The 9,606-nt window shown below is 35.8% G+C and overlaps 1 pseudogene; it reads left to right on the top strand.

Moving 5' to 3' along the window:
* Window positions 1-274: 274 nt before the first annotated feature.
* On the top strand, window positions 275-1,230 carry LOC141485770 (RNA-binding protein squid-like; annotated as a pseudogene).
* Window positions 1,231-9,606: the final 8,376 nt, after the last annotated feature.

Here is a 9,606-nt window from a genome sequence, read left to right as displayed (position 1 = left end):
CAATCGGACAATTCTTTGTTGTCTGCTGCATATTTTCATGTGGGGTAGGCCTGCAAAATCGATTTTGTAATATAAGAGCAGACTGACAAATAATTATTCTTTTGAAATATTTTGAACAACTGTTGTCAAAGCCGTGTAGAAATCCTGTTCTTTGATAGCATTTGGAATTCATTGAAATCTAACTTTGATTAAGTTGCTCATCAGTGGATAGTATTTTTTAAAAAATCGGTTGTATGTGGTTTCCTGAAATAATTCTTCGTATATAAATTAATAACAACATAACATTAGATATTTACATATTATATGTGACATCAATATTGAAGTTATTTCACGAAGACACTTCGTGAAATTGTTTGTCGGTAGCATGAATTGTGAAACAACTGATAAGGAACTTCGTGAACATTTTGGACAATATGGTGAAATTGAGAGCATAAATGTGAAAACTGACCCAAACACTAGCTAGCAGGTCTAGGGATTTTGCATTCATTGTTTTCATATCTACTGAAACATTGGACAAAGTGGTAGCAGTAGGCCGAACGATAGTGGAAGTTGAGATGCCATTTGACAAAACTAAAAACCAGCGAAAAGGCTTCTGTTTTATCACATTCGAACCTGAACAACTCGTATATGACTTAATCAAGATACCTAAGCAAACCATTGAGGATAAAGAGGTTGATGTAAAGAAGGCTACACGTAAGTCCGACCAGATGGGTGGCCCAATGATGGGAGGACGAGGAGGTTATGGATCTCAAAATTGGAACCAAGGTTATGGCTATGATGGGGGCTACAATCAGGGTTATGACTATTACGGAGGTGAAGAATATGGAGGTCATGGTGAGAACGATTACTCCAACTATGGCAATTATGGTGGCTCAGGCGGTTACCAGGGCAAACCTGCAGGGGGTTGAGGAGGCGGTGAACAACGCCAACAGAGGCGCCAACCCTATTAGATACCCCTAGGAAATGTTGGTGACTATTCTAATTTACCAGTATAATCATCTCATGTTCAAACTGAATTTTCCATTCATTCCATTTCATCCTGGCGCTTGGAAAATATCAACGTACAAAAGTTTATGTTCGTCGCAAAGCGGATGCTAAATAAAGAGTTCTTTTTATTTTTTGATGATGGAATAAAAGACAGAGAGTCCAATTGATATTGTTGTTCATCAAGTTTTTGTATTATGTCAATATTCAATTTGATAGTCTGTGAACTGTAGTTTTGAGTTTATGTCTCTGTCAGAGTATCAAAGGTTGTGTACTTCTGAAGTATGATAAAATTCATTTTAATAAAAGTTTGTGTATTGTATTCGTTTGAAAATGTCCATATAGGATGGAATTACAGTAACCTCACTTACAAATACAAGTGATAAAAAATATGGAAGTTTTATTTCTCATGTTTTATGATGATCTTCTACCACGTAGTAACGACTACATCCAGCTATTTGATGATTTGTTCATCCACTTTCAGAGTGGAACATTTTATATTCAAAAAAAATTATTAAGTTTTACGGTTCGACCAGATAATTCATTCTTATCTAGTTTCAACTACGTGAAGAGCGGATACCATAATTTCATTATCATTCAAATACAGGTAAAAAATACTTATTCACTAGTAAACATCTTGTGAGAAACAAATCAATGAATTGATAAATTTACATAATATCTCAGGGCGACAAAGCTGGATTATTTGGTGAGAACATATTGAGTAACAGTAGCTATTCAAATGAACCCGATATCTAATGAACGATCAAATTATTTTGATAAGTTCCCCGTTACTTAATATGTTCTTACCAGTTAGCATAGCAACTATGTATATTTATTTATAGTGAATAAGTATTTTTATCTGTATTCACCTGCGGTTACTGGTTAATAAATATATCCGCTATCCGCTCTCCAGGTAGTTGAAAATACATTAGAATTGATTATCTGATCGGGTTGTAGATCGCAGTTATGTTTTTGGAATTTGAAATGTGTCAAGCAGAATGTAGTTATTCGAATCATGTGTTTCAAAAATATATTGTCACAAAAAATCAATATATTGAAGAAAATCAGGATTTTGGTATATATTTTGGCATATTTCACCTAAAAAATTCGACTTCATAATCCATTCTAAAGCATGGACAGCTTCCTTGATTTAATGGAAAGGAAATCCACTAACACCTGTAATCACAGATAGCATCCAGAAGGATACCCAATTTCTTCAGTCATTTGGTCCTTAGGAATGCTCGAGAAGAATTCCATAAATTTTCAAAGGAATTCGAAATTTCTGGCGTGAAATGAATAATGAAACTACTTTCTCCTCACCGAAACAAAAATTGTGTCTCTTGACTCGCGTTTCGCTAACCACGTTAGCATCATCGGGAGAAACTAATTCTAACAGCTGTGTTAATGTTTTCGTATGCATATAGACTAATCGTTGCCTTGCATAATAAGTTCATATTATATTAATTTTTAGTTTTTTGGTTTCGTTCTTATTAATATTATTTGCTACCTGACTGGTACCTAATACTTACTCATTTTCCATCTGTAATTAAGTGATAGTGCGAACAATGGGCTGTTAGGAATAAGATTCTCAACGCCGTTCAGAGATCTCATTCCACAAACTTTGAAATGTATCTGAAACAATTTCAAACAATCCTCACTTATTCTGTGGTCGTTCTCTATAATATATTGAGCAACATTAGACTTCTCTTGCCTATGAAACCGTATATGTGAAACATGTTCTTTGTAGCGAGCTATTATATTCCGCTCAGTTTGACCAACATATGTTTTATCATAATTTCCACAGCTCATTCCATAATTCCAGGATATTTTCCGTCGTCTTATTTGTCGGGTTGCCCAACACATGTTGGCAACCCGACGAGCAGTTCAAAAAGTCACTTTTATATTTAATTTGTCAAAAATTTGAACCAATCCGTTGATGTATTTCGGTTCGTATGGACGAACTAACAATGTTTAGTCTTCGTTTTCTGAAAAGTCAAGAATTCATGAAGACATTCTCTGAATGTTCTCTCCCTATATACCCCATCTTTTATCAGGTTGTTTCAAAGTTTTGTCCGTTTTCATGAGTCTACCATAAACTGTTATATCTCAATGAATAGTCATTCAATTCAAACGAAATAAGCACCATTCGAATAAGTGCACTTTTGTCAATGTAACATAATTCCATCAGTATAAAAAGTGTGTTTGGGATTCGATAAAATCGACGAAGGCCGTTTTGCTTGGTCCTTCTGTGGGCCAGCTTCTGCTAACGCAATTTTCGGTACATTTCGTTGATTTTCTTACAATATGACTCTGCTATGATGGTTTGGCCCAGCCGCTGACCACCATACAGAATCCATGGTCTTTTTTGGGAGTGTTGGGGGGATGTACTGTTGCTATACTAAATAATATACGAAGGTTTCGAAAAAAAAATAAAACAATTTTTTTTGAGAATATTCACCATTTCGTTCAAAAATATAATTGATGATGTCCTAGTTTCAAATCGTTTCTGATTTTCATAATGACGGAACAAAAATTTGAAAAAAAACATCAAAATCGAAGCTGTTTTTGAAGACTCGTCCATTTCAGAATTCAACATTCATCAAAAGTGAAGAGCACAAAACACAGGCAAATAGGCCGTGGTCGAATGGAACCTTCAGTACCATACGTTTCGTCTGATATCGCAGACATCATCAGTGGTATATGCGTTGACTGCGATATTTCGAAGTAACAACTAATAATTCGATATATCACTTTTGAAGACGAAACGTTTCGATCACGGCCTTATAGCTCGGATTTTGTTCCTTTTGATCGTGACTCCGGCCGTAAAAGCCGGAGTCACCTGTTCTTGAAGTTTTGAATGGTCGAGAAAATTTTCAATAGGTTATAGGTCTCATCGTGTTTTTTACCAGTACAAACTTTCATTCGAGGACGGATCTGAAAAAAGTATCCATAAAAGAATTATAAATTACGAATTCAGCTCCTGAATATGAATGGAATCTCTACCAGCTGCTGAATAAACGGAAAGTCCCACACCAAGACCGACGAAAATCCCTAATCAATATTTGACGCCGTTGCTTATACAAGATGTAGAACAAACAGGACGTAAAACAATTTGGTCCGAATATGATTCATATATGTCGCTGATTTCTTTACAACTTCAGATTAATTTTAAGAGCTGACGGAATACATATTTCACGTTGGAATTGAAAAAGGAACATTTTTTAGGAGAGATAAGTGTTTGGGAATAAGCGTTTTGGAAGAAGAAGATCTTCCTCTTGAAGATGATCACTTTGTGATCGGAACACGTGTCGAGGTGTTGAAATAACAGTTTGGCAGAATCCTTTTGGTTTAGAATTTGTGGATGGATTGCAGGTTATAGGAATAGGTACTTATGACTTGGGGAGTAGTGAGTTTGAAAATCATGGATTCAGAAAATATGAGACATAATAGGAATTTCTGGGTTTGAGTTTTGTGCATGGTTTAAAGGTTATGAGTGGGGGATATAGATCTTGGAACTTACAGGTTTGGAGTTTGTGGATTTAGAAGTTGTGATATTAGTTTATGTACAGAGATCGTGGGTTTTTCAGATTGAAGTTTTGAGAGTCATGGTTTGGATAGAGCTTTACGAATTTGAGGTTCGTGACTGAGTTTCACATTTGGTGTTACGCATTTTCCATGTTTTCAATGTGTGGTGTGATCGAAAAGTTGAAAGTTTCCGAATTGGAGATTTGTGAGTTGAAGTCTTATGATTGTAGGATTCGTATGTTCAAGGGTTCTAGTTGTGAACGTTTTGCATGTGTGTTTCCTGAGTTTGGGGTTCGTCAGATTTCGACTGATCAGTTCTTATAGTGTTTTATTTTCATTAATTTTGTCCAGACAGCTTGAACATCATTGGATTTCTACTCTTCTTCAGTTATTGTTTTCTGTTGAAACTATTGAACGTACCTGGATCACAATTTTCATGAGAAAACTTAGGTACAAATAGAGAATTGATGCTGCAGATACACTTTATTCATGAATTATCTGTTTTTTTTTAAACAGAACACAAGCACTACAGTAAAATCTTTAAGGCGCTTCAAGAGCGGTGTCTGTGCGAAAGTAGCGATCAACATTGGATTTGATTCGCTGGAGTTAAAATCCATTTAGAAAAACGTTCACAGGAAGTTTATTCTACTCGAGCACAGTTTTCAAAATGAAAGAGTTCTCAAACAGTGAAGGGAAAGGTGTACTGAGTTGAACCTCAAAACGATGAGCAGCCATAGTCCGCGGCGTATTTCTGATATGTATGGCTCTTGGTGCAATATCAAATGTGCCAAGTCACTTGAAGAGAGGCAAATCTCTAACTTTTCATCGATGTTCCAGACTATCAAGTTTGCAAGTGATGTTCGCGTCTCCAATCAAGCGGATGGCTTTTTTCTGGATGGAATCCAGCACCTTCAGGGTATCCTTACATGAGAATAATATTCCAAAGACGGTCTGATCTGAGCTTTATAAAGCATCAAAAGTTGCTGAGGTGTCTACAGTTTTCTGGTTCACCACAGTGTTCCAAGTTTTTGAGAAGCGGCTTTTGCAATTCCAGCGACATGATTGTGCCAAGACATATTGGTGTCCATTTCAACCCCCAACAAACTTATCGAAGCAGAAAGTGGAATTGTTTGACATGATATTATATAGCCACAAAAACCCAGGCACTGGGTTGTGGCATTGAATTGAACCTGGTTAATTTTACCAACATCGAAATTACTATTAGATCCTCATTAAGATATGCAACCTCCTATTGCCGGTGAAGATGTGCATCCACAGCCGATGCCTTGGAATCCAAATGGAATGTCGAGACAAGGGTGCTGCCGACAGCAAAGTAATATATTGGATTTTTTCAATAAGTCGTTGTTATACAATAAAAAGAGCTGAAACCATTTTTGTTTCTTCCACAATTACTTTTCATTGTCGTATGGGTTGAAAATAGATACAAAATTGAGTCTTCAGTAAAACAACTATTGACCTTCTATGAATGTCAACCCTCAAAACTATAAACTTGGGCCTGAAAAAATCAGATTTTTTTCCACAGCTTGACCTGCGATTGATAGCACGAAATATAATTTCATATGTAAAGCCTATATTGATTAAATGTTCTTCCTTCATAAGATGCACAGGGAACCAAACCCCTTCCCTAAACTTCACTAGAGGTTAACCGTCTCAGGAAATTGAAGGGAAAGTGCTTCATTAAGCATTAATTATAACGTAGTCTGGTGGCATTGATTTTTAGTTGACGTTTCCATTACCGTTGAAGGATTAAAACTGGGGCATACATATTTCAGAAGTTGTGCTTTATAATAGGATTTGGACGGATGAGTTATGAATATGAAAGGAGGTCAACTTCTGGTGATATCATCTTCATCGTGGAAAAGAGTAGTAAGAAAATACCGAAAAGTTGCTTCAACAAATTATCATTATTATTAATTATCAAATTAAATATATTTTTTTTATTTTGGTCTCAAAAAGTTGCTGCCACGTATTTTCAGATCAGAATCAGGTTCTCACGTTGTACTGACATTTTCTTATTTCAAGTGAAGAAGACATAATGCTGATTGTCGATTCTGTTCGATCATATCCCTTGATACCATGCGTGAGCCGTATTTATGTTGGTTTATGAACATTTCAATGACAATTTACCTAATCCAGGTACAAGTATAATCAGACCAGACTACCTGAGTCAACATAAATACGATTTACGCAGCCGTAAAAGCCAATCATCTTAGATGAAATCAGGATGTATAACCTCTGAAAAAGCTAGCCACTTGGGCCAGCGAAGCGTCTTGAAGAAATTACAAAAATTGACGACTTTCAAAAAATAGAGAATATTACTGGTTTTTCCCAACACCAAACCGTTATTTCAACACCTCGACACGTGTTTCGATCACCAAGTGATCATCTCCAAGAGGAAGATCAAACTAATCATAGTAACAATGTTATCCTTATTTATACCATAGATACCTCTTGTAGGTACCTGCGTCTTAAGTGTCTTGAACTAATTTCACAATATTACCTTATCTACAATACAAATACAAATAATTTTACAATATGTTCTTATGCAATAGCCAGGTAAATCTAATAATTGAAATATTATTTTAACAAGCGATATAGTAAACTATCAGGTATTGGTCCACCATCGTTACTCATAATATCATTATGTTTACTTACTTCTACACTGTCATAGGCCTATTGTTGTTAACTAATCTCAATGAACTAAAGTCTATGGAATAATTCTGTTGCAAATTATGATGGGCGACTGCTGATTTTTCAGGTCTTCCATATTTCAAGTGCGCTAAGTGTTCCTTATATCTTATTTTATCTGCCTTTTTGTCTGTCCATAATATTTTGCATCGCAGTCCTACATTCAATTTCGTAAATTCCAGACTTTTCCGAATTCTCGACATTGTTTTTTGGATTTCCTAAAAGGCTATGTAGTGTATGATTTGCTTTAAAAACCACCTCCATACTTAGCTCCTTAAAAATCTTTCCAAAGGTCTTCGTGTATTGGTGGTATGGAACTGAGAGAGAGTCGAGATTTCGTTCATTCTTAACCTAAACTTTTTCTTCCTTATTATATCATCTACAATATCCCTCGAGAAACCGTTAGCGGCTGCTATTTCCTGTATTGTACGGTTTTCTTTTGTGAATCTCTCATGTATAAGATAAAAAGTGAAAAGACGATGCACTAGAAAATTCAGCCCAGCACGTTTGTGTTGTCCACAGTAATCTGAACTGTCAGGAATATACCTGTACGTGTTTGATTCCTTTCTAAATACATCGTATTCTAGCCCTCCATATTGGCTCCTCATTACCAAACCTTCATGAGATGGAAGTTGTCCTCTATTTTCTAACCTATACGTGAATTTTATTGATGGAAATCTGTTATTAAAAAGGGAACAAAGTCCTCAATATTCGATTTTTTCGTTATCGAATATCGCGTAAACATCATCCACATACCTTAGTCATATCCTAGGAAAATACTTTGACTGTTCCTTGGTTTCCATTTCGAATCTACTCATGAACAGGTTTGCCAGATAGTGACTGAAAACTTCGACCGTGAGAGTCTTAACCATTTTGTATTATATATATTGTTATAAGTAGTTCACTTATCGAATGATTACAAATCTTATCATTATTGTTACAAAATTGTGTTCATTTCTGAGTTTGTTGGAAACAGTTATCAGTCATTTTCGATGAAAGAATATGAATATGTCTCGTCTCATTAGGAATACAAGTACTAGTGCTGCACATATATTCATCCGAGTTCATATTTTTCCTGCTAACTGAATGCTGCTTATTATTATTCCTGTTTCACATCTACTTGTATTCCTGTAGGTAATTCGGTGAACTGAGCTAAACTGCGTTCATGTGTGCACTAATATATGCTTGTAGTATGTAATGAAGCGAAACAAACATAACAACGGTTCACCCCTACTTATACACGTACCCCCTGAGTGGGCCGGCCACGTCACTGTATGCAAATGTGTTTCGTGCCTCCAGGGGCTGAAGATAACTTCGGATTACTGGGATGGGAGCAATATCGTCCTGTGATTAACGTATCATTGTGTATATTGATAACACTTCTGAAGCAGAATATCATATTTGATGATCGATAAATACTATTGCTGACTTGATATTGTGCGTTATGATATCAATAATTAACAAAATCATGATAACTATTTCAATTCAACTGAAATATTTTTCGAGAATAGTATTTCAGTTCAAAGTAAAATGCCTAATGAGTTCGCTACTTATGATCATTCATGTACGTTTGGGAGCGGAATTGCGAATGGCAGAAGAAGAGGAAGAGAGGGAGGAGAGAAGAGTGAGGAAATGAGGGATAAGCTTAGATGGAGGGGAAGGAGAAAACAGGAGACTAAGAGGAAAATGTGAAGGAAAAGGAAATCGGAGGTGGAGGGGAATCGGCGGAGGGGGACAAAAAGTGGTGGAGGGATAATTGGGGATGAAAGAGGAAAGTGTAAATGTGGAGAGTAGAAGAAGAAGAGGTGGAGGAAGAGGAATGTTTCTGTGGGATTTGTAGTGGTCAAGTGAAACTTCACTGAGTACGGTAACACGGGTAACTTTTCAATACCAAGATAGTGTCGGAGATGATAATTTAGCAACATCTCATCGATAGATGTAAATTGGGACTACTTCGCTGAATAGGTACGTACATCCCCACCAAGAATTATTATTTATAGATGAAAATCGCCTGACAACTTGTTCATTTCTCAAAATCTCACGAAAACTGCTTAATGGGCTTATGGTATTTTTCTACTATATTTCAATAATCCCTATTTCTAATTTTGTCAGTACATCAGGTTTTTTGTTAAATGCTCATCATATTTTTTGGATTTGATTCTACGATTGAACAGGGTCAGTACCAAATAAAACAAATAAAAAACTCGAATCAAAAGTTAGTTATTTGATGTCATTTGTAATATATAATCGAATTCACGAGTGGTACCTGGAATAACAACTTGTTCTTGAAAAATTGATGTAATTTATATATGGCTTGATGTGTGTAGCTCGTAAACGAATACTAAAGACCATTCAGAGATGTCAGTACAAAAGGAAATATATACGTAC

The sequence above is a fragment of the Leptinotarsa decemlineata genome, unplaced genomic scaffold (genome assembly GCF_025532065.1).
Source record: "Leptinotarsa decemlineata unplaced genomic scaffold, Ldec_3_MD MMD2_tig00026336_RagTag_RagTag, whole genome shotgun sequence".
NCBI classification, from domain to species: Eukaryota; Metazoa; Arthropoda; class Insecta; order Coleoptera; family Chrysomelidae; genus Leptinotarsa; species Leptinotarsa decemlineata.
This window is presented reverse-complemented; position numbering and strand designations above follow the sequence as displayed.